Genomic DNA, 24201 nt, shown 5'->3' with positions numbered 1-24201 from the left:
GAAGAATGAAGAAGAAAAATCATATGATAATCAATGTAAAAAAATACCTTTGATAAAATTCAATAACTGCTTTTAATGAAAACTTGTAGCAAACTCGAAATTGAAGAGATATTATTCAATCTAAAATTAATCATCTACAGAATGAACCTACAGCTAATATCATGCTTTTAGAAAAATATTTAATACTTTTAAAGATCAGGAACAAGGTAAGGCTGTCATATTTATTCACTCCATCAAGATAGCAGTTAGGAAGGGTGTGACTAAAAAGCTTTAATGAATAGGAGATATAACAATTCATTTAGAAAAAAAATCTTTGGTAAACTCTAATCACTAATATATCAAGGAGTTTATTACATCTCAGCAATGGCAACATTTCAGCTAAAAAAAAAACCTAATCTAATAGCTGTGGCTGCCTGTAATCCTATGTTGAGACATTTTCTGAGATGTGTCTAGGCTCAGAGCACCATGATTGATCAGTGCTGTGTGCTCTGGTCATGGCAAGAGGAATAGAGGGCACATTTTCCAGGAGGTCCTCCAATAGTCTTGACAAAGTACAAAGAAGCTTAGCATTGAATAGCTGTAGTCTCAAAGCAGCTAGTGCCCATATTGGATAATTCCATTGGTAGCCAGATTGCCTTCCCTTTGGTTCTAACTCTGCTTTGTTGAGTTACATAAAACTTGAATGCTTTTTTCAATATGTTATCATTTCGGGTATTTGGAAAAATCTATCAATTCTTATTAAGTCAAATAGTCTTTTCATTCTGTTGTTTCTCCTAATCCCAGGAGCTGTTTCTGCTTAAAAATGCCAAGGGGCGGGGCTTCCCTGGTGGCGCAGTGGTTGAGAGTTCGCCTGCCGATGCAGGGGACACGGATTCGTGCCCCGGTCGGGGAAGATCCCACATGCCGCGGAGCGGCTGGGCCCGTGAGCCATGGCCGCTGAGCCTGCGCGTCTGGAGCCTGTGCTCCGCAACGGGAGAGGCCACAGCAGTGAGAGGCCCGCGTACCGCAAAAAAAAAAAAAAAAAAAAAAAAAAAAAATGCCAAGGGGCACCCTTCTGCTAGAGGGTCAAAACAATATCCCATTTATCATTGTATCCCTAGACCTAGAATGTGCTAGAAGTAATGAAAATGTGTTGAATGAGTAGGATACCTTACTTTGTCCAATTGTGTAGTTAAACTTTGTTGCCCCAAATTCTTAATTTTTAAAAAAACACTCTCTCCATGCTGTAGAAATATCTAGTATACCTAGTAGTAAATTTACAAAGTTTTCAAAGTAATATTTCAGGTGTCAGAAAAAAAAAAATTTAACTATGTACAAAATGAAATCAGAGCACTTCACACTGCCTGTGTATGGTCCTGACATCTTATGTCTGGTAGTTTGAGCTACAAAAGCAGATGTTTGTATCACAACACAGCTGCAAACATAATTTTATTTTTCCATTGCTACACTATGCTGAGTACTAGGTTAGATGATTTCACGTATTTGATCTTATTTAGTTTAAGAAAGGATTTATAGAATATTACAGTTCTGGGTGTTGCTCCGCAGTTATTTTCTTGTCTTGTATCTTTCCATTAACATGGTATATAAGCTTGAATAAACTCTTTTTTTTTAATTAATTTATTTTTGGCCGCGTTGGGTCTTTGTTGCTGCGCACGGGCTTTCTCTAGTTGCGGCGAGCGGGAGCTGCTCTTCGTTGCGGTGCGCCGGCTTCTCATTGCGGTGGCTTCTCGTTGCGGAGCATGGGCTCTAGGCACGCGGGCTTCAGTAGTTGTGGCACGCAGGCTCTAGAGCGCAGGCTCAGTAGTTGTGGCACATGGTCTTAGTTGCTCCACGGCATGTGGGATCTTCCTGGACCAGGGATCAAACCCATGCCCCCTGCATTGGCAGGCAGATTTTTAACCACTGCGCCACCAGGGAAGTCCTTGAATAAACTTTTAAAAAATTAATTATTAGCTTCCTCATTTCTAAACTATAGACAGGGATAGTGTTGCTTTCACAATTTTATCTCTAGTATATAGTTAAACGTCTGGCATATAGTAGGTGATCGATAAAACTTTGCTGATTAAATGCATAATAAAATGAATTAAAACACCCATCTCTACCTTGAACTCTTTACTACAAATTCAACACTGATGCCTTCTTGTTCTAATAACCAATGGCAAAATTGTAGGATTTGAACAGTTGTTTTGTTCCAAGAATTCTGTTAGACACTTTATGTATTTTATCCCTCATCCCAATCTTACAGGGTCAAAATTTCTTTCATTATATGCATGGCTCTCTATCCACTACTCCTGCCAAAACAATATACATTCAAAGTAATTTCTTTTAAAATATCTCGAAATTTGTGGATCAGAAGACGAATGCTGTGTCGCTTATAAATAACAATTTTGCACAGTCAATTAAACAAAAGCACTGCATAAATAGAAAATGCTGTATTAATTAAGATGATATCTATGCTTCTGGTGAACATTTCTGAAAAATTACAAATTGATTTTATTCTATTCTCTGTTATGATTTTTTAGCACCATTATATTCAAGATAGTTTCTATTGTGATACAAATGTAACTATTTGGAGGTAATAGAGCTAAAATAAATTATTAACACTGATTTATATTATAATTTACTTCCAGGACAAATAATTTCATCCGTAAGTCTGTGTCAAAAGTGCAGTGCTGGGCTTCCCTGGTGGCACAGTGGTTGAGAGTCCGCCTGCCGATGCAGGGGACACAGGTTCATGCCCTGTTCCGGGAAGATCCCACATGCCGCGGAGCGGCTAGGCCCGTGAGCCATGGCCGCTGAGCCTGCACATCCGGAGCCTGTGCTCCGCAACGGGAGAGGCTGCAACAGTGAGAGGCCCGCGTAATGGAAAAAAAAGAAAAAGTGCAGTGCTTTCAACATTCATCATACAAATCATTTTTCACATCTTTTCATAATTTAACTATATTTACTCACCTAAATGACTATAAAATTCACAGAAAATAATTAGGGAAAAATGATTGTTTCATTTTAGTATGTTCATAAGTATATTTGTGAAGTTGTTATGTACTGTAATACTGTATTATTCCATAATAAAATGTTTCCGTAAAATCAATTTTTTTTTTTTCGTGGTACACAGGCCTCTCACTGTTGTGGCCTCTCCTGTTGCGGAGCACAGGCTCTGGACACGCAGGCTCAGCTGCCATGGTTTATGGGCCCAGCCGCTCCGCGGCATGTGGGATCTTCCCGGACTGGGGCACGAAACCGTGTCCCCTACATCGGCAGGTGGACTCTCAACCACTGCGCCACCAGGGAAGCCCAAAAATTATTTTTTATTACAGTCATTTCATCCTGGGATGAAATTGTTTAATAATAATGTAGTTATCACATTTTTTCAAGATTATTAGCAGGTCTAGAGTAGAAGTATATCTTTTAATTCATTCCCCAAGATTATTATTTGTTTATTTTTAATTGGCTCCCAAGGTGTCTTTTCTATTAGAAGACAGTGTTCTTTCTATATGAAGAAATAATATTAAGCAAACATTTTCCTTCTTTTCTTCTCTCTTTCCATTCTACAAGGTTCTTCTATAACATGTGACGTTTCTAGCAAAATACCTCTGATCTCTTCATCTTCCTCAGCACTATATAATTTAACATCCATTGCTAAGGATAACAGTCATCAATCAGCACAGTCATTGAGGAGTAGAGGCAAGGTTAAAAAAAAATCAACTAGCTTACTTTTTTCTTGGGTAAAGTGTAAGTTACTATTCATGATTTATAACTTGGGTCAAAGGTCATTTCCTCTACGCAGCCTCCCCAACTTCTCAGACAGAGTCATCTATGTGCTTCTCTGACATTCCTGTCCCTCACATCACTGTCACATACCATACATGTAATATGAACACACTGGCAGTTCTTCAGTGGCAGAAACTTGTATTAATCCTGGCACCCCGCCCCTCTGGGGCTTAACACAATATTCTGTACAAAATCAGAAATCAATAGACATTTGTTCAGTGAGAAAACAAAATAAAATAAAATAATACAATATAAGAACAGTTAAAATTTTCATTCAAAAAGAAAAGAGAATATACTGTTCTTTTTACTAATAAACTTCCTCTTTAATAGAAAAAGATTTCCTGCACGAGATTTTAAGCAACTTAATCCTATAGACAATAATTATTGTGCCATTTATAAACAGGGAGTCATGAAATAATAGAGTATATGGTGATACAATACCATCCCACTTCCCACTATAGTTTCTTAGAATAGGATGTTTAAGATAAGTTAATTTCTTCTAATTAAGTCAGAGCTTGTAATACTCCCAAGAACTGATTATTAGTCACTTTTTAAGTTATCACTGATCTTAGAAGGGAAGGGACTACACATGATAATATATTACAGTGACTTCTAAAAGGCAAGATATTTTGACTTATACATAATAGAAGATGCACTGGTGGCTCAGAGGATTTAAGGCAAATGCTAGAATTAGCAACATACTAGTAAAGAACTAGTATCCCAATTTCCTGGTTTTAGGTCAGAGTTTTGTTATTGTTCTATGTAAATGTGTTAAAATATATGCTTGTTCTCTTTCATTTATGTTTCTAGCGGGAGGAGGAGACTTCCCATTCTTAGGGAAGAATATTTGAATGGACATTTCCTCCCTTCACCTCCTCCTTTCCTCCATTCCATGCCAATAACTATCAATTTAAGGATATAACTTTAGCAATAGGTTTCTCAAATCCATGATAAAATTCACTGCATTTCTAGCTGCCACATTCTCCGGTTCTGCTTTACGGCGACCCTGAGAACTCTTCATTTGGCTAATTACATCTATTTATCAATTTGTTAGAAATCTTAGAAAGGAGGGGTGGGCGATCAAGCGGCACCACATCTCCGAATGTTGGAACAATTTCACCCATTACTTTATAGCCTCCCACCGTCCCACTTCAGATTCTAGAGTGCTTCCCAGTCTTCCTCACACCATGGCACATACAGAAAATTGTATTCTTCCACAGAGGAGGCGGCCTGGCAACAGCCAACACAAGGATCAGCTACCCTAGACTCAGACTACTCCCCCTCAGGTGCAAAGACAATGTCTTACGGAGTGCTGACTAAACTTGACGCAAGGCGCTTTTTTTTAAATTTTAATGTCCTCTTTGTTTCTTTAACACAGTTGCTAAAGAGTGGTAATCATAAGGAAAAGGTTTTCTCACTGCAGGAGCCTCAAAGACTCATGGAAATTTAGAATCTAGCCTATTATAACATTGATACCAGTAGAGGCCAGTCTTACTTAACTGGTATTTTGATATGACAATTATAACTATTCTTATCTATTCCTTAAAACAGACATCATTAGGCAACTAGAGAAGGGTAGAGTGTTGCAATTATTTGTGTACTTCTAATAAATAACACTTAATATTTTAAAACATCTATTCCTCAAGTGAGTCCTTATTAGGCTAAAATCATGGAAAACAAGACTATGTTTGGGTTATTTATCCATTTGAGAAGCCTTTGTCATTTATTCAGAAGGATTAGTTTCTTTTTGTTTTGATTCCATCCCCGTCCTCCAATTAAATTATCAAGTACCAACTGATTTATTTGGAAATGTATTATACCTATAAATGTATTATCTCTATGAGGCTCTATAATTCAGTGCATGATCTAGATAAATTAACCCCATCATCTATTGGTTTACTTGATCCAGAATCTGAAAAGTGAGGTTTTGGGAATTAAAGAAACTTAAGGCAGAAAGTCCTAAGTAAGCATCTAAACTAGAGATTGGCAATTTTTTTCTGTAAAGGATCAGATAGCGAATATTTTTGGCTTTGTGCGCTAGACAGTCTTCCTAAGGACTGCTCAGCTCTGCTGTTGTGGTACAGCAGAAGTGGCCACAGACAAAACCTCAATGAATGAATGTGGCCAGATGTGGGCCACAGAGTGTGGTTTGCTGACCTCTGATCTACATTCATCTCCATTTGTAGATAGAGAGAGTGCTGTCCAGACAGGACATACCTGTCTCTGGTTTCAGATCAGTGGCGAGAGGTCAGATCTCCCAATTGTTCACTCTTTGCATTCTGTTGTATTTTTTTTCTGGCAAAAAAGAGGGAAACAAATGGCATTAAAATCATCAGGGGTGTTTTATTCTGATATGTCAGTATTAAAATGTTAAACAAATACTAATAGCTAATATTTATTCAGTACTATGTATTAGGTAAAATGCTTTTTAACATCTTTATTGGAGTATAATTGCTTTACAACGGTGTGTTCGTTTCTGCTTTATAACAAGTAGATCAGCTATACGTATACATATATCCCCATATCCCCTCCCTCTTGCATCTCCCTCCCGCCCTCCCTATCCCACCCCTCTAGGTGGTCACAAAGCACCGGGCTGATCTCCCTGTGCTATGAGGCTACTTCCCACTAGCTATCTATTTTACATTTGGTAGTATATCTATGCGAACTTTTTACATACATTTTATTTAATCCCCATTCAACCCTATGAGGTAGATACTTTTATTATCTCTCGTGTAGGTATAGGAAACTGAGGCTAAGGTAAATTGTACAGGACATAAAGACTATAATTGGCACAGCTAAGATTCCAACCCAAATACCAAAGCTGGGCTGCAATCCTACTCATCCATCATATCATATTGTCTCCATTGGTGAATGTGGTGGACATTTATTGTTTAGGGTCATCCAGCTCTGATTTCATATTATTTGATAAATGTAATGTAATCATAGCGACCCAAAGATATCAAGTCCTGATCCCTGTAACTTTTAAACTTTATATTTGGGAAGAGGATCCTTGCAGATGTAATTAAAGATTTTGAGATAATGTAATTATCCTAGATTTCCAGGTGGGACCTAAATAAACTCACAGATATTTTCATAAGGAAACTCACAGGTATTTTTATAGAGAAACAAGGAAGAGGAGGCAATGTGACCACAAAGGCACACAGCAGAGTAACCACAAGCCAAGGAATGCTGGGAGCCACCAAAAGCTAGGTGAAGCCTCGAAGAGACTCTTCCTTAGAGGAGTGGAAAGAAGGGGTGAGGCCCTACTGCCTGATTTTGGGCTTCTTGCCTCCAGAACTATTAAAAAAAATGTGTTTTGTTTGAAGTCACCAAGTCTGTGGCAATTTGTTACTGCAGTTTCAGGAAACCACTACAAGGAACCATACCCTGATGTTCCTCTTGATCACCACCCATTCCCTACTCTTTACTCATGTGCTTCTGATTGAAAATGAATACACCCTTGTTTCTAGGAGTGGTGCATTTGACCAGTCCGAAACGCATCACAAAATTACATTCCTTTGGCCATCATAATTGGCTCAGGAATAGATACATAAACTGGACATCCAATTAAAGTGAGTATGTGAATTTCATAGCTATTGGAGATAGATACTTTATCTTTCCTGCTTGAAAAAAGAGCATGTAGTTTAAGGACTACCTGGCAGACATCCTGCAATCATGAGGGGAGAGGTTGCAGAGAGCAAATTCGCCCTTTCTCCACCATCTTTGTTCTGTTCAGAACCTCAGTAGATTGGATGATGCCCACCTGCATCGGTGAGGGCAATCTTCTTTACTCAGTCAACGGACTACGTTCTTATATCTCCCAGAAACACCTTCACAGACACAGCCAGCAATAATGTTTTACCAGCTATCTCGGCATTGCCCAGTCAAGTTAACATAAAATTAACCATCACAAGTGGTTTCTTTTGAGCCCATGCATAAAGCTTCAAGTAGGGTCAGCTGTTAGGCTTCCTGATTTCATAAGGCCCAAAATTTCGTTTACAGTTAAAGCCAATTAGAATTGAGGTTTCTGTCATGACATCATAAAGACTCCTAATGTACAACAGGCTAAACATTTCAAAAATTTCTATAAATAAAAAACATAAATATTTATTTCATAATTTTTAGCCTCATTGAAAATGCAAACTTGGTCAGAAAAATATTTGGCACATAAAAATATTTTGGGCAAAATCTAGTTTATATTTAATCATAGTGCTTTCTGTGAGGAAAACAATACAATGTATGTGTTCATTCTTCATTCTCTATCTGCTGAAATGGTGAGTCTCACCACCTAAAAATCATTTTATCACTTTCTATTTATTCTCTAAACCCACATCTTTGCTTTCAGCATTTACGAAACTCTTATGATTTTGTCACTGTATATCCATTTCTTTATTAATTTTTTTCTTCCTTTTTCATTTTTTTTTTTTTACTATGCCCATGTTTTTACTTTATTTTTTTAACATCTTTATTGGGATAGAATTGCTTCACAATGGTGTGTTAGTTTCTGCTCCACAACAAAGTGAATCAGTCACACATATACACACGTCCCCATATGTCTTACCCCCTGCATCTCCCTCCCTCCCACCCTCCCTATCCCACCCCTCCAGGCTGCCACAAAGCACCGAGCCAATATCCCTGTGCCATGCTGCTGCTTCCCACTAGCTATCTACCTTACTACGTTTATTAGTGTCTATATATCCATGACTCTCTCTCGCCCTGTCAGAGCTCACCCTTCCCCCTCCCCATAACCTCAAGTCCGTTCTCCAGTAGGTCTGCGTCTTTATTCCTGTCTTACCCCTAGGTTCTTCATGACATTTTTTTTTCTTAAATTCCATATATATGTGTTAGCATATGGTATTTGTCTTTTTCTTTCTGACTTACTTTACTCTGTATGACAGACTCTAGGTCTATCCACCTCATTACAAATAGCTCAATTTCATTTCTTTTTATGGCTGAGTAATATTCCATTGTATATATGTGCCACATCTTCTTTATCCATTCATCCGATGATGGGCACTTAGGTTGTTTCCATCTCCGGGCTATTGTAAATAGAGCTGCAATGAACATTTTGGTACATGACTCATTTTGAATTTTGGTTTTCTCAGGGTATATGCCCAGTAGTGGGATTGCTGGGTCATATGGTAGTTCTATTAGTAGTTTTTTAAGGAACCTGCATACTGTTCTCCATAGTGGCTGAACCAATTCACATTCCCACCAGCAGTGCAAGAGTGTTCCCTTTTCTCCACACCCTCTCCAGCATTTATTGTTTCTAGATTTTTTGATGATGGCCATTCTGCCTGGTGTGAGGTGATACCTCATTGTAATTTTGATTTTCATTTCTCTAATGATTTGTGATGTTGAGCATCCTTTTATGTGTTTGCTGGCCATCTGTATATCTCCTTTGGAGAAATATCTATTTAGGTCTTCTGCCCATTTTTGGATTCGGTTGTTTGTTTTTTTGATGTTGAGCTGCATGAGCTGCTTATAAATTTTGGAGATTAATCCTTTGTCAGTTGCTTTGTTTGCAAATATTTTCTCCCATTCTGAAGGTTGTCTTTTCATTTTGTTTATGGTTTCCTTTGCTGTGCAAAAGCTTTTGAGTTTGATTAGGTCCCATTTGTTTATTTTTGTTTTTATTTCCATTTCTCTAGGAGCTTGGTCAAAAAGGATCTTGCGGTGATTTATGTCATAGAGTGTTCTGCCTAAGTTTTCCTCTAAGAGTTTGATAGTATCTGCCCTTACCTTTAGGTCTTTAAACCATTTTGAGTTTATTTTTGTGTATGGTGTTAGGGAGTGTTCTAATTTCTTTCTTTTACATGTACCTGTCCAGTTTTCCCAGCACCACTTACTGAAGAGGCTATCTTTTCTCCATTGTATATTCTTGCCTCCTTTATCAAAGATATGGTGACCATATGTGTGTGGGTTTATCTCTGGGCTTTCTATCCTGTTCCATTGATCTATATTTCTGTTTTTGTGCCAGTATCATACTGTCTTGATTACTGTAGCTTTGTAGTATAGTCTGAAGTCCAGGAGCCTGATTCCTCCAGCTCCATTTTTCGTTCTCAAGATTGCTTTGGCTAGTCAGGATCTCTTGTGTTTCCATACAAAATGTGAAATATTTTGTTCTAGTTCTGTGAAAAGTGCCATTGGTAGTTTGATAGGGGTTGCACTGAATCTGTAGATTGCTTTGGGTAGTATAGTCATTTTCACAATGTTGATTCTTCTAATCCAAGAACATGGTATATCTTTCCATCTGTTTTTATTATCTTTAATTTCTTTCACTAGTGTCTTACGTTTTCTGCATACAGGTCTTTTGTCTCCCTATGTAGGTTCATTCCTAGGTATTTTATTCTTTTTGTTGCAATGGTAAATAGGAGTGTTTCCTTAATTTCTCTTACAGATTTTTCATCATTAGTGTATAGGAATGTCAGAGATTTCTGTGCATTAATTTTGTATCCTGCTACTTCACCAAATTCATTGCTTAGCTCTACAAGTTTTCTCGTAGCATCTTTAGGATTATCTATGTATAGTATCATGTCATCTGCAAACAGTGATAGTTTTATTTCTTCTTTTCTGATTTGGATTACTTTTATTTCTTTTTCTTCTCTCACTACTGTGGCTAAAACTTCCAAAACTATGTTGAATAACAGTGGTGAGAGTGGGCAACCTTGTCTTGCTCCTGATCTTAGAAGAAATGCTTTCAGTTTTCACCATTGAGAACAATGATGGCTGTGTGTTTGTCATATATGGCCTTTATTATGTTGAAGTAAGTTCCCTCTATGCCTACTTTCTGAAGAATTTTTATCATAAATCGGTGTTGAATTCTGTTGAAAGCTTTTTCTGCATTTATTGAGATGATCATATGGTTTTTCTCCTTCAATTTGTTAATATGGTGTATCACATTCATTGATTGGTGTATATTGAAAATTCCTTGCATTCCTGCGATAAATCCCACTTGATCATGGTGTATGATCCTTTTAATGTGCTGTTGGATTCTGTTTGCTAGTATTTAGTTGAGGATGTTTCCATCTATGTTCATTAGTGATATTGGCCTGTAGTTTTCTTTCTTTGTGACATCTTTATCTGGTTTTGGTATCAGGGTGATGGTGGCCTCATAGAATGAGTTTTGGAGTGTTCCTCCCTCTGCTATATTCTGGAAGAGTTTGAGAAGGATAGGTGTTAGCTCTTCTCTGAATGTTTGATAGATTCACCTGTGAAGCCTGTGAAGCCATGTGATCCTGGTCTTGTTTGTTGGAAGATTTTAAATCACTGTCTCAATTTCACCGCTTGTGATTGGTGTGTTCATATTTTCTATTTCTTCCTGGTTCAGTGTCGGAAGGTTGTGCTTTTCTAAGAATTTGTCCATTTCTTCCAAGTTGTCCGTTTTATTGGCATATACTTGCTTGTAGTAATCTCTCATGGCCCTTTGTATTTCTGCAGTGTCAGTTGTTACTTCTCCTTTTTCGTTTCTAATTCTGTTGATTTGAGTCTTCTCCCTTTTTTTCTTCTTGAGTCTGGCTTCCGGTTTATCAATTTTGTTTATCTTCTCAAAGAACCAGCTTTTAGTTTTATTGATCTTTGTTATCGTTTCCTTCATTTCTTTTTCATTATTTCTGATCTGATCTTTATGATTTCTTTCCTTCTGCTAACTTTGGGGTTTCTTTGTTCTTCTTTCTCTAACTGCTTTAGGTGCAAGGTTAGGTTGTTTATGGGAGCCTGTTTCTTAAGGTAGGATTGTATTGCTATAAACTTCCCTCTTAGAACTGCTTTTGCTGCAGCCCATAGGTTTTGGGTCATCGTGTCTTCATTGTCATTTGTTTCTAGGTTTTTTTTTATTTCTTCAGTGATCACTTCGTTTTTAAGTAGTATATTGTTTAGCCTCCATGTGTTTGTATTTTTTACAGATCTTTTCCTGTAATTGATATCTAGTCTCATACCATAGTGGTCGGAAAATATACTTGATACAATTTCAATTTTCTTCCTTTACCAAGGCTTGATTTGTGACCCAAGATATAATCTAACCTGGAAAATGTTCCATGAGCACTTGAGAAAAATGTGTATTCCGTTGTTTTTGGAAGGAAAGTCCTATAAATATCAATTAAGTCCATCCTTTTTAATGTATCATTTAAAGCTTCTGTTTCCTTATTTATTTTCATTTTGGATGATCTGTCCATTGGTGAAAGTGGGGTGTTAAAGTCCCCTACTATGAATGTGTTACTGTCGATTTCCCCTTCTATGGCTGTTAGTATTTGCCTTATGTATTGAGGTGCTCCTATGTTGGATGCATAAATATTTACAATTGCAGAAATACAAAAGAACATGAGAGATTACTACAAGCAACTCTATGCCAATAAAATGGACACCCTGGAAGAAATGGACAAAGTCTTAGAAATGCACAATCTGCCAAGACTGAATCAGGAAGAAATAGAAAATATGAACAGACCAATCACAAGCACTGAAATTGAAACTGTGATTAAAAATCTTCCAACAAACAAAAGCCCAGGACCAGATGGCTTCACAGGCGAATTCTATCAAACATTTAGAGAAGAGCTAACACCTATCCTTCTCAAACGCTTCCAGAATATAGCAGAGGGAGGAACACTCCCAAACTCCTTCTACAAGGCCACCATCACCCTGATACAAAAACCAGTCAAGGATGTCACAAAGAAAGAAAACTACAGGCCAATAACACTGATGAACACAGATGCAAATATCCTCAACTAAATACTAGCAAACAGAATCCAACAGCACATGAAAAGGATCATACACCATGATCAAGTGGGATTTATTCCAGAAATGCAAGGATTCTTCAATATAAACAAATCAATCAACGTGATACACCATATTAACAAACTGAAGGAGAAAAATTATATGATCATCTCAATAGATGCAGAGAAAGCTTTCAACAAAATTCAACACCCATTTATGATAAAAACCCTGCAGCAAGTAGGCATAGAGGGAACTTTCCTCAACATAATAAAGGCCATATATGACAAACCCACAGCCAACATCGTCCTCAATGGTGAAAAACTGAAACCATTTCCACTAAGATCAGGAGCAAGACAAGGTTGCCCACTCTCACCACTCTTATTCAACACAGTTTTGGAAGTTTTAGACACAGCAATCAGACAAGAAAAGGAAATAAAAGGAATCCAAATAGGAAAAGAAGAAGTAAAACTGTCACTGTTTGCAGATGACATGATACGATACATAGAGAATCCTAAAGACACTACCAGAAAACTACTAGAGCTAATCAATGAATTTGGTAAAGTAGCAGGATATAAAATTAATGCACAGAAATCTCTGGCATTCCTATACACTAATGATGAAAAATCTGAAAGTGAAATTAAGAAAATACTCCCATTTACCATTGCAACAAAAAATAAAATATCTAGGAATAAACTTACCTAAGGAGACAAAAGACCTGTATGCAGAAAATTATAAGACACTGATGAAAGAAATTAAAGATGATACAAATAGATGGATAGATATACCATATTCTTAGATCGGAAGAATCAACATTGTGAAACTGACTCTACTACGCAAAGCAATCTACAGATTCAATGCAATCCCTATCAAACTAACAAGGGCATTTTTCACAGAACTAGAACAAAAAATTTCACAATTTGTATGGAAACACAAAAGACCCCGAATTTCCAAAGCAATCTTGAGAATGAAAAGCGGAGCTGGAGGAATCAGGCTCCCTGACTTCAGACTATACTACAAAGCTACAGTAATCAAGACAGTATGGTACTGGCACAAAAACAGAAATATAGATCAATGGAACAGGATAAAAAGCTCAGAGAGAAACACACGCACATATGGTCACCTTATCTTTGATAAAGGAGGCAGGAATGTACAGTGGAGAAAGGACAGCCTCTTCAATGAGTGGTGCTGGGAAAACTGGACAGGTAAATGTAAAAGTATGAGATTAGAACACTCCCTAACACCATACACAAAAATAAGCTCAAAATGGATTAAAGACCTAAATATAAGGCCAGAAACTATCAAACTCTTAGAGGAAAACATAGGCAGAACACTCTATGACATAAATCACAGCAAGATCCTTTTTTACCCACCTCCTAGAGAAATGGAAATAAAAACAAAAATAAACAAATTGGACCTAATGAAACTTCAAAGCTTTTGCACAGCAAAGGAAACCATAAACAAGACCAAAAAACATTCCTCAGAATGGGAGAAAATATTTGCAAATGAAGCAACTGGCAAAGGATTATCTCCAAAATTTACAAGCATCTCATGCATCTCAGTATCCAAAAAACAAACAACCCAATCCAAAAATGGGCAGAAGTTCTAAATAGACATTTCTCCAAAGAACATATACAGATTGCCAACAAACACATGAAAGAATGCTCAACATCATTAATCATTAGAGAAATGCAAATCAAAACTACAATGAGATATCATCTCACACTGGTCAGAATGGCCATCGTCAAAAAATCTACAAACAATAAATGCTGGAGACGGTTTGGAGAAAAAGGAACACTCTTGCACTGCTGGTGGTAATGTGAATTGGTACAGCCACTATGGAGAACAGTATGGAGATTCCTTAAAAAAACTACAAATGGAAGTACCATACGACCCTGCAATCCCACTACTGGGCATATACCCTGAGAAAACCATAATTCAATAAGAGTCACATACCAAAATGTTCATTGCAGCTCTACCTACAATAGCCAGGACATGGAAGTAACCTAGTGTCTATCATCAGATGAATGGATAAAGAAGAAGTGGTACATATATACAATGGAATATTACTCAGCCATAAAAAGAAATGAAGTTATTTGTAGTGAGGTGGATGGACCTAGAGTCTGTCATACAGAGTGAAGTAAGTCAGAAAGAAAAAGACAAATACCGTATGCTAATACATATATATGGAACCTAAGGGGAAAAAAATGTCATGAAGAACCTAGGGGTAAGACGGGAATAAAGATACAGACCTACTAGAGAATGGACTTGAGTATATGGGGAGGGGGAAGGATAAGCTGTAACAAAGGGAGAGAGTGGCATGAACATATATACACTTCCAAACATAAAATAGATAGCTAGTGGGAAGCAGTCGCATAGCACAGGGAGATCAGCTCGGTGCTTTGTGACCACCTAGAGGGGTGGGATAGGGAGGGTGGGAGGGAGGGAGATGCAAGAGGGAAGAGATATGGGAACATATGTATAACTGATTCACTTTGTTATAAAGCAGAAACTAACACACCATTGTTAAGCAATTATACTCCAATAAAGATGTAAAAAATAAATAAATAAAAAATAAATCCTAAATCTACAATGTCAATGCTCGTGCTGACACCCCATAGGCTGTTTTTGTTTTTTTCAAATTTAAACCTCTGAAAAAAAGTGAGTTAATAAAAAATTATTTCACAGGGAAAGAAATAATAATAATACGAACACTACCTGTGTAGAACTGGATGGTGAAATCTACGCCCTAAGAAATTGCTTAGCCATAAATTCCTCCTTTGTCTTCCTTCCCAAAGGACTTATAGAAAAGAAATACGCTTTTTGGAATATTTAATTTGCCATTTTGCTGTCAAACAATAATCATTGACAAGCTAGAGTTGGGAGCTGAAGTGTGAAAATGGAATGATAGCTATGAAGAAAAGTCCTCCTAAAATTTTATGTAGGTGTTAAGTCAGTAGTCAGTTAATGGCCTCCACTTACACTCTGGCGATACATCCTTAGAACATATGTCCAGCATCAAAGACTATTCCCTGAAACATCCTTGGATCAAACCAAAGTCAAGTGACATGTGTGAGGCTGAACAGATCTGTGAAGATGACATTTTCAGGAACTGGAAGAGCTCTGAGATTCTCACACTCTGAATACGGAAAGGACACAGAAGGTGCTGAAATATCCCATGTCATCACTTCCTGGCGAGACTGGCACGTATGTGAGTGGTTTTAGACCCTCTACTAAGACACTTCTTTTGATGGAATTATATTGAATCCAGTTTTTCTCATGTAAAAATCTAGTCTTTTAAAAATCCATGTCTCTTCTGAAGTGCAAAAACAGGAAGTCTTCTAGCCAAAACACATTCAAAAGTAGATTGAGGCCAAATGAAGTAAAAGATTGCAGAAATGCCTGCTTTCCATCCTTTTACACTCTCATTCACACAACTTTCCTTTCCTAGGGTTCTCTTCTGAGGCAAGCAGCTTCCTTGAGATATTGGCAAGAATCTTCCCCAAAAGTACTGTGAACTTGAAAGAAAAATGGTATTTGTAGATATTCAAAAGTATCACTCACCTCTCTGCTAGACCCAAAGTGCCTCTTTTCTTCCAATTTGACTTCCATCCAGACAGAGTGAAGAACTATATGCCAGAATACTTCAGGCTGATATACCTGAATTGCCTCATTGGAACCAATCCCTAAAAGCCTTTTCAGTGTTGTAGGTACAAACAGTTTAACTGCTACCAAGTTAAGAATGTTGTACTTTGTGTTAGGATCAGTGAGAAGAGTACTGAATAACCCTGAAAAAATGTTACAAGCGTTTGAGAAATAGTTGTATTTGAGTGCAATTTAAAGTACATGGATGCTAGCAATGCTTATCACAAAACTCTGAAAGAACACCATGTTATAATACATTTTGCAAATAAAACAGAGAAAAGAAATATATTCTCCGTGCCAGAGGGAAACGGCTTGACACTGAGTTCTCACAATTGAAGTGCTGTATTTGTAAGGGAGTATGTACCTCTAGTAGATATAGAAACAAAAGATAATCTTTTATCCATCTGTTGTCTAGAACATATAACATGTAGCTTGTAGGCAAGTGAGAGAATTATTCACAGGCTACCATTTCTACTTCTCTGCTATCCAAATATCAGTGATGTGGCTGGAATTAAGTTCTAGAAAGTCTGAATCTCTGCCTTCAGAATTTGAAGTCATCAACTTTAAACACTCTGATTGAATTCATATTTCTTGTTAGCCTTTTAGTCTTTTGCCCGGGGAATTCATTTATTTTTAACAGACAGAGAGCTAATACTTGTTTACATAATGGAGTATAATTTAATAGAGCAAAATTCCATGATAGTTAAGTACCACAGAGTACAAAGTAATGAATTTAGGAATTGCCAACGTTTTCCATTAGGCTTTAAAAGCCTTAAGAGCCATGGGTTGTAAAAATATATTTTAAAAAAATCACTCTTTGTAACTGAATATCTGTTGTACTGGACAATCCCTTGCAGTGCTATTGTCAACATCAACATTGCTAGAGCATTAGCAATGTAATTGGGAGAGAAGGAGGTGGGGGGAAAGGTGAGCCAGGGAGGTGCAACAGACTCCTTTAATAAAAAGGGGAACAAAACAATTTCTAGATTTCTAGTATAGTGAAAGAAAACATGTTCATTAAAAATAAAAAAGACAACCCTCAGAATGGGAGAAAATATTTGCAAATGAAGAAACTGACCAAGGATTAATCTCCAAAATTTACAAGTAGCTCATGCAGCTCAGTATCCAAAAAACAAACAACCCAATCCAAAAATGGGCAGAAGACCTAAATAGACATTTCTCCAAAGAACATATACAGATTGCCAACAAACACATGAAAGAATGCTCAACATCACTAATCTTTAGAGAAATGCAAATCAAAACTACAATGAGGTATCACCTCACACCACTCAGAATGGCCATCATCAAAATATTTACAAACAATAAATGCTGGAGAGGGTGTGGAGAAAAGGGAACCCTTCTACACTGCTGGTGGGAATGTAAGTTGATACAGCTACTATGGAGAACAGTATGGAGGTTCCTTGAAGAACTAAAAATAGAACTACCATACGACCCAGCAATCCCACTACTGGGCATATACCCTGAGAAAACCATAATTGAAAAAAAGAGGCATGTACCACGGTGTTCATTGCAGCTCTATTTACAATACCCAGGACATGGAAGCAAGCTAAGTGTCCACCGACAGATGAATGGACAAAGAAGATGTGGCACATATATACAATGGAATATTACTCAGCCATAAAAAGAAATAAAATTGAGTTATTTGTGGTGAGGTGGATGGACCTAGAGTCTGTCATACAGAGTGAAGTAAGTCAGAAAGAGAAAAACAAATACCGTATGCTAACACGTATATATGGAATCTAAAAAAAATTAAAAAATAAAAATGGTTCTGAAGAACCTAGAGGCAGGACAGGAATAAAGACGTAGATGTAGAGAATGGACTTGAGGACACGGGGAGGGGGAAGGGTAAGCTGGGACGAAGTGAAAGAGTGGCATGGACTTATATACACTACCAAATGTAAAATAGAGAGCTAGTGGGAAGCAGCCTCATAGCACAGGGAGATCAGCTCAGTGCTTTGTGACCACCTAGAGTGGTGGGATAGGGAGGGTGGGAGGGAGTCACAAGAGGGTGGAGATATGGGGATATGTGTTTATGTATAGCTGATTCACTTTGTTATAAAGCAGAAACTAATACACCATTGTGAAGCAATTATACTCCAATAAAGATGTTAAAAAAATATATCTGAATAGGTAAGGACTCCTGTATTTACTACAATTGGATATGGGACAAGATCTATAATTCAGAGATTGGGTAAACTTCTCCCATTCTAAGTATGCAACAATTTTCATCTGGCCTAGATTAAATTATTTTATAACATACAGAATACAAATTCACACCCAAAACGGAAATATGTTTCTGTTCCATTTGACTGCTTAACTATAGATGGTAGAAACAATAAAGTTTGAACTTTAGCTGTGCAAAATATTTATATCAAAGAACTGAATCTTACTTCTAGCAGCATGAGCACGTTGCAAGCAATATAGGACAGCTAAATGGTTTGAGGTAGTCCCTTTTTTCACATCTGGATATCATATGTGCAAAATGATTATCTGATGAAAAGCTGGACAAATTCACATTTTTTTCTAATTAAAAGAGCTTTTGATATGAATTTTTAAAACTTTGTTAATTTCCCCCTTGTCATCCTTTTTCTATTTTCTCGTTAAGTAAATTGAGAGCAAAATAAACTTATAGAAAAAGATGAAAGTAATAGCCAAAATCCAACCACTCAATTGTCAAACAGTGAATAGATTTGTTATTTTAAACAATTTTATAATTAATTTTAATTATATTTAAATATGCTTATGTCAAGTAGCAAAACTTTATCATTTTTTTCTTTCATCAATTTTTATGCCAAGAATATGCTTACTTTTTATTAATTTATATAAATATAATTATTATTTGCTTATCTTTATTTTGCATCAATACAAAAGAATCATCTTGATTTAGAAGACTGATTAAAAATATAACTGTTGTTTAATATTTTCCTCTGTCAAGGTTCTTTTAAAGTTTTATCTTAATAGACCAGATAAATTTAATGTTTCATTCTCCCTTAAAGCTGCTACTGTAAATGAACATTTTTTGGTTGCTATGGAAATTTTTAATTATGAATGTATTCTCTCTTGCTGAAATAAATTTTTTTAAATTAATTTATTTATTTTTGGCTGTGTTGGGTCTTCGTTGCTGCACGTGGGCTTTCTCTAGTTGTGGTGAGCAGGGGTTACTCTTCATTGCAGTGTGCGGGCTTCTCATTGCGGTACCTTCTCTTTGTTTCAGAGCATGGGCTCTAGGTGCGTGGGCTTCAGTAGTTGTGACATGCGGGCTCAGTAGTTGTGGCTCATGGGCTCTAGAGTGCAGGCTCAGTAGTTGTGGCGCACAGTCTTATCTGCTCTAAGGCACGTGGGATCCTCCCGGACCAGGGATTGAACCTGTGTACCCTGGATTGGCAGGCAGATTCTCAACCACTGCGCCACCAGGGAAGCCCTGAAATAAATTCTAAATTTGACAAGTAAAGCTATGATTAATTCATATTTTATTGACATTATTTTCCATTTTTACAAAGTTTTAGTTAAAATCTTGCAAAATTAGAATATTACCCGCTCAAACCTCTCATTTTGAAAACATAATAAAAAGAAAAATGATAACTATTTCTCAAGCATAATTTTATATAATACAAGAGAGAAAGTGTGGTTATTTGTCTACATAATTTTTATTCACTTAATTCATGAAACTCCCATCTGCTGTATTACAGTGCATTGCAATAGTTACCTTGCATTGCAATTTTCAGTTAAATCATTTCAATGGAAGAAAGCATTTATGGACTGTAAAGTATTAAACTTACAAAAGCAATTTTTTTCCCAGTGCTTTCAATAATAAAGATACTTTTATAGTCTTAGTGTATATCATCATGGTAAGAAAAAATAACTAATTGGTTTATCGGAACCAACTGAAAAAAAAAGATTTCCTCATTTGTTCTTCAAGCCGCACTGTTCTGAGTTTCTTGATCTCAATAGTACAGTTTTGCTTGCAGCACAGTTTGTAACCATGAAGAGTATATTTAAAATAAACAACAATAGGAATAAGCTATTCAATTTTAAAAATAGAATCCTCTACTGAATAAAACTTTCCTACATTTTAAGATACTGGATGATAACCTGAGCACTGTTGACAGCTAACTGTGGGATCTTAGGCAAGTCCGTTCTTAATTTTGAGTCTCAATTTACCAATCGGAAAACAAAAGAATGGCATATATATTCTTTACGGAGGGACAAACAATATGCACAGATATAAGATTAAGAGCCCAAACCTTTAGGCAGGCAGAGTTGAGTGAAACCTAACTTTCAGAAATGATATGTGAAATGATATGATTTTGGACAAATTACTTCACCCCTATAAACTGTAGCTGTACTTGTAAAATGAGGCTTACCGTATTTGCCAGACAAGGAACCATAAACAGAACTATCACGCTGGGAATATACCAGAGGAGGTGTGTAGCAGGAAACAAAGCAAGATGTGTGACAGGGAGGATTGTGGCATGAGGGAGACGCTGACTCAGACCAAAGCAGAAGCAGAAGAGTTGGTGAGACACGGTTAGATTCAGGATGTATTTTGAAGGAGAAGCTAAGAGAACTTGCTGATTAATTGCATATCAAAGGAGAGGAAAAAAGGAGACTAACTAACTGTTAGATTTTTGACCTGGATAATTAAGTGAATTATATATGATTAAGTGAGAGGGAATCTAAGAAAGCACAGCTGGGAGCAAAGGGGTGCTTGGTGAAATATTAAGAGGTCAGTGTTGACTACCTTAATTTGAGATACCTCTTCTCTAGTAAAGAAAAATTTTCCACTGTGTTAAATACTAAGGAAATAAGACAGTTTCAGAAAGTAAATTTAGTAATATTGAGAGCCACTGTTGATCCAAACAAAAGTAGTTTCTAAGTAGTAGTAGAAACAAAAATTTGATGAGGGTAGAAGGATAAGATGTGAAGACAGAGAAAAATGTGAAGAATTTTCCTAAAAGAGAGGCAGTGATACGGAAAGAAGAGCTGAATAGGGAGATAGGGAAAGGGTCATATAATATATTTAAATTGGGGTATATTATGGCATATTTTACGCTGATGAAGTGACTCAGTACAGAGAGTACAACTGATAAATGTAGTGAGGGATGCAGAGATGATTTCAGAAGCGAAAACTTTGAGAAGGTGAAATGGTGTTGATTTTATATCTATGTATTAAGATTAGCCTTAGAAGGAGCAGGAGTAGTTGGACCACAATTACAAGAGTGAAAGCAGCATATTTTGTTACAGCTCCAGTGGGCTCATATCTCTCTCTCTCTCTCTCTCTCTCTCACACACACACACACACACACACACACACACACAGATCTTCTTTATTTTGAATCATGAAAAAAAAAGCCTAAATGTGAATACTGTTATGTAAACTGGGTCATAGGGTAAAAAAGAATAGAAGTTGTAACAATAATCTAAATATGCCATGGGGAATAGAGCAGAGATTGTGAAATAAAGGAATCCCATAAGTGTTAGTATTGATATATTTGGAAAATAACTTCCAAAATATTAAAATAATAGCTCCTCATTTATTCAATGTTATAAGACTGGATTCTTTCTACTGTAGTTGACAGAACCCAGCTCAGACTAAAGGAAAGGAGAATTTATTTGCTCAGGGAACAGAAAAGTTCAGAGATATCTGCTAACTTCAGAAACAGACTAGAGTTCAAACATGTCATTGAATATCTGTATCTCTCTAGAATCAATCAGTGATTTACTCTGGTCACATTTATTCTCAAACAGATTTCTACCTTATGCTGGAAGGTGGCTAATGGCAGCTCCACACTTACATTCTTCCAGCTCAAAAGCTTCTCTGGGAAATATGGCTAACCCTTCCTAATAACTCAAAAACATTCCCAAGACTGAGTCCTAGTAGGCCATCTGGGGTCACCATTTATCACTTCTGCGAAGTATAGTAGGATGCCCCAGAACTGAATGATAGCATCATCTCCACCAAATCCTCATGGACTGAGAGTGAAGTGGTAATTCCAAGGCAATGGATCTTGGTGATTGATTGAAAAAGGCCCAAATATTAAGAAAAATCAAGCGTGATTTCAAGTTCCTTAGTTTGAAAAACTGAGTACACGTTAAAACAGTGAAAATGGCTAAATGTGAAAACAGAAACAGCAGCAATTTTAAGGTAAGAATAGGATAACGTCCAGTTTTGAACAATTTACTTTCAGGTGGCATTGGGATAATTACTTGGAATAGTTTAAGAAGAAAAACATGTTCATAGATTATGTAAAAAGCTTAGCAAATGAAGAAATTTCTGCTTATATAGTACATTTAATTGTATATATTATTTTGAGTTTTATACAAATAGTATGTTTATAAAAAATCTGCTATCAGAATCCTTGTGTAGAGTACAACAGATGTTTCAGTGTATAACTGACTGCTACAGAGAGCAAGTATGATACAGTGTTTTTTATTCTTTGAGTTTAAATAAATTTAGAAAATAATGATGCTTTAATAAAGATTGAAATAATGATAAAAATCATTATTTTACTAGGGAGCTAAGATTTTCAATAACAAAACAGGTCTGATATGTAAACCATGTATAAACTTAAGAATCTGATTTTAGGTTGGTACAAGTTTAATAAAACATGGCTGCTGTTTCTCCTCTGTCCCCCAAATGACTTTCCCTTCCCCTTGGACAAGCAAAGAAGCCCGAGTTCCAGGAAAAAAAAAGCTATGGATACAAAATTTTAAATAAATTGGCCCCTAAGTAAAGGTAGCAAAAGTGTCGATATTCACTCATGCCTCATAGAGTTCCTTTCACACGACTAAATGACCATGTATTTTTATATTCTCTGTAAACAGGACATAAAATAGCATAATGGTTCAATGAGTTCCATATCTGAAACTGTGGTCCAGTTCAGTCATTTGGGTTCTTTGACTGCAAGCAACAGAGGCTGATTTAGACTAAGCTAAACAAAATATATGTGTATTGGAAGTTACAGTTTAGTCATAAAATCGAAGAGATTATGGACTGAATTATTTCCCCGTAAATACATAAATTGAAGTCCCAATTCCCCAGCACCTCAGAATATGAACTGTATTTGGAGATATTCAATACAATCCTTAAAGACATAATTAAAGTGAGCTCTTATAGGTAGACCCTAATTCAATATGACTGATGTCTTTATAAGAGGAGATTGGACACGGGCATGCACAAAGGAAAGGCCATGTGAAGACAGAGGGCCATCCACAAGCCTAAAAAGAAACCAACCCTTGATCTTGGACTTCTAACCTCCAGAACTATGAGAAAATAAGTTTATATTGTTTAAGCTTCCCAATCTGTGGTACTTTGTTACGGAAGCCCTAACAAATATGAACAACCAAGTCTCAGAAAGAATGCAAATAAGGTGATCTCCAGGAATTGTAAAAACTAGTGAATAGTTACTTCAGTATCACAACCCATGTACTAAATAAGTGTAAACTCTGTCCGTCTTTACACAAATTCAATCAAAGTACAAAATTCCAGAAGAAAGAATCTGATTGGTTAAGGCTAACATTTCTACCTCTTGGCCAGGACAAAAAATTATCTTGTTTTACAGCTATACCAAAACTGCATAAAACAAGAAAGGGATAGCACCTAAATAATAAATACTTCCTACAACAACTACTAACATCTTTCATAATGTCACACTCTCAACAAAGGAAGATCAAGTATAAAACCCTAAAGTCTACAGAGTAGGAAAAAGACCAGAATATTCTAAGACCAGACAGAAACTCTGCATGTCTGGAGAGGGATGGGCGGGCGTAGTATTAGGCTATAAGATCAGAGAGGAAGGGAGAGAGTGGCCGTATCTTTTAGAGATGGTTTCATAGGTCAAAGAAAGAAGTTTACATTTAATTTTCAGTGCAATGTGAAACCACTGCAGTTTTATTTAGACCCCAGATAGCCAAATAAGACTCAATCTTGGAAAATTGTTTGAGCTATTATGAAGGGGTAGTCATATGTCCTAGAGAAGCTAATGAGCTGGAAGAATGCAAGTGTGGAGCTGCCATTATCCACCTTTCATCACTCACAACAATGTGAATATACTAAAA

The sequence above is a fragment of the Aethalodelphis obliquidens genome, unplaced genomic scaffold, assembly GCF_003676395.1.
Source record: "Aethalodelphis obliquidens isolate GAN/ISIS:26980383/991018 unplaced genomic scaffold, ASM367639v1 scaffold52, whole genome shotgun sequence".
In the NCBI taxonomy this organism is placed as follows: domain Eukaryota; kingdom Metazoa; phylum Chordata; class Mammalia; order Artiodactyla; family Delphinidae; genus Aethalodelphis; species Aethalodelphis obliquidens.
This window is presented reverse-complemented; position numbering follows the sequence as displayed.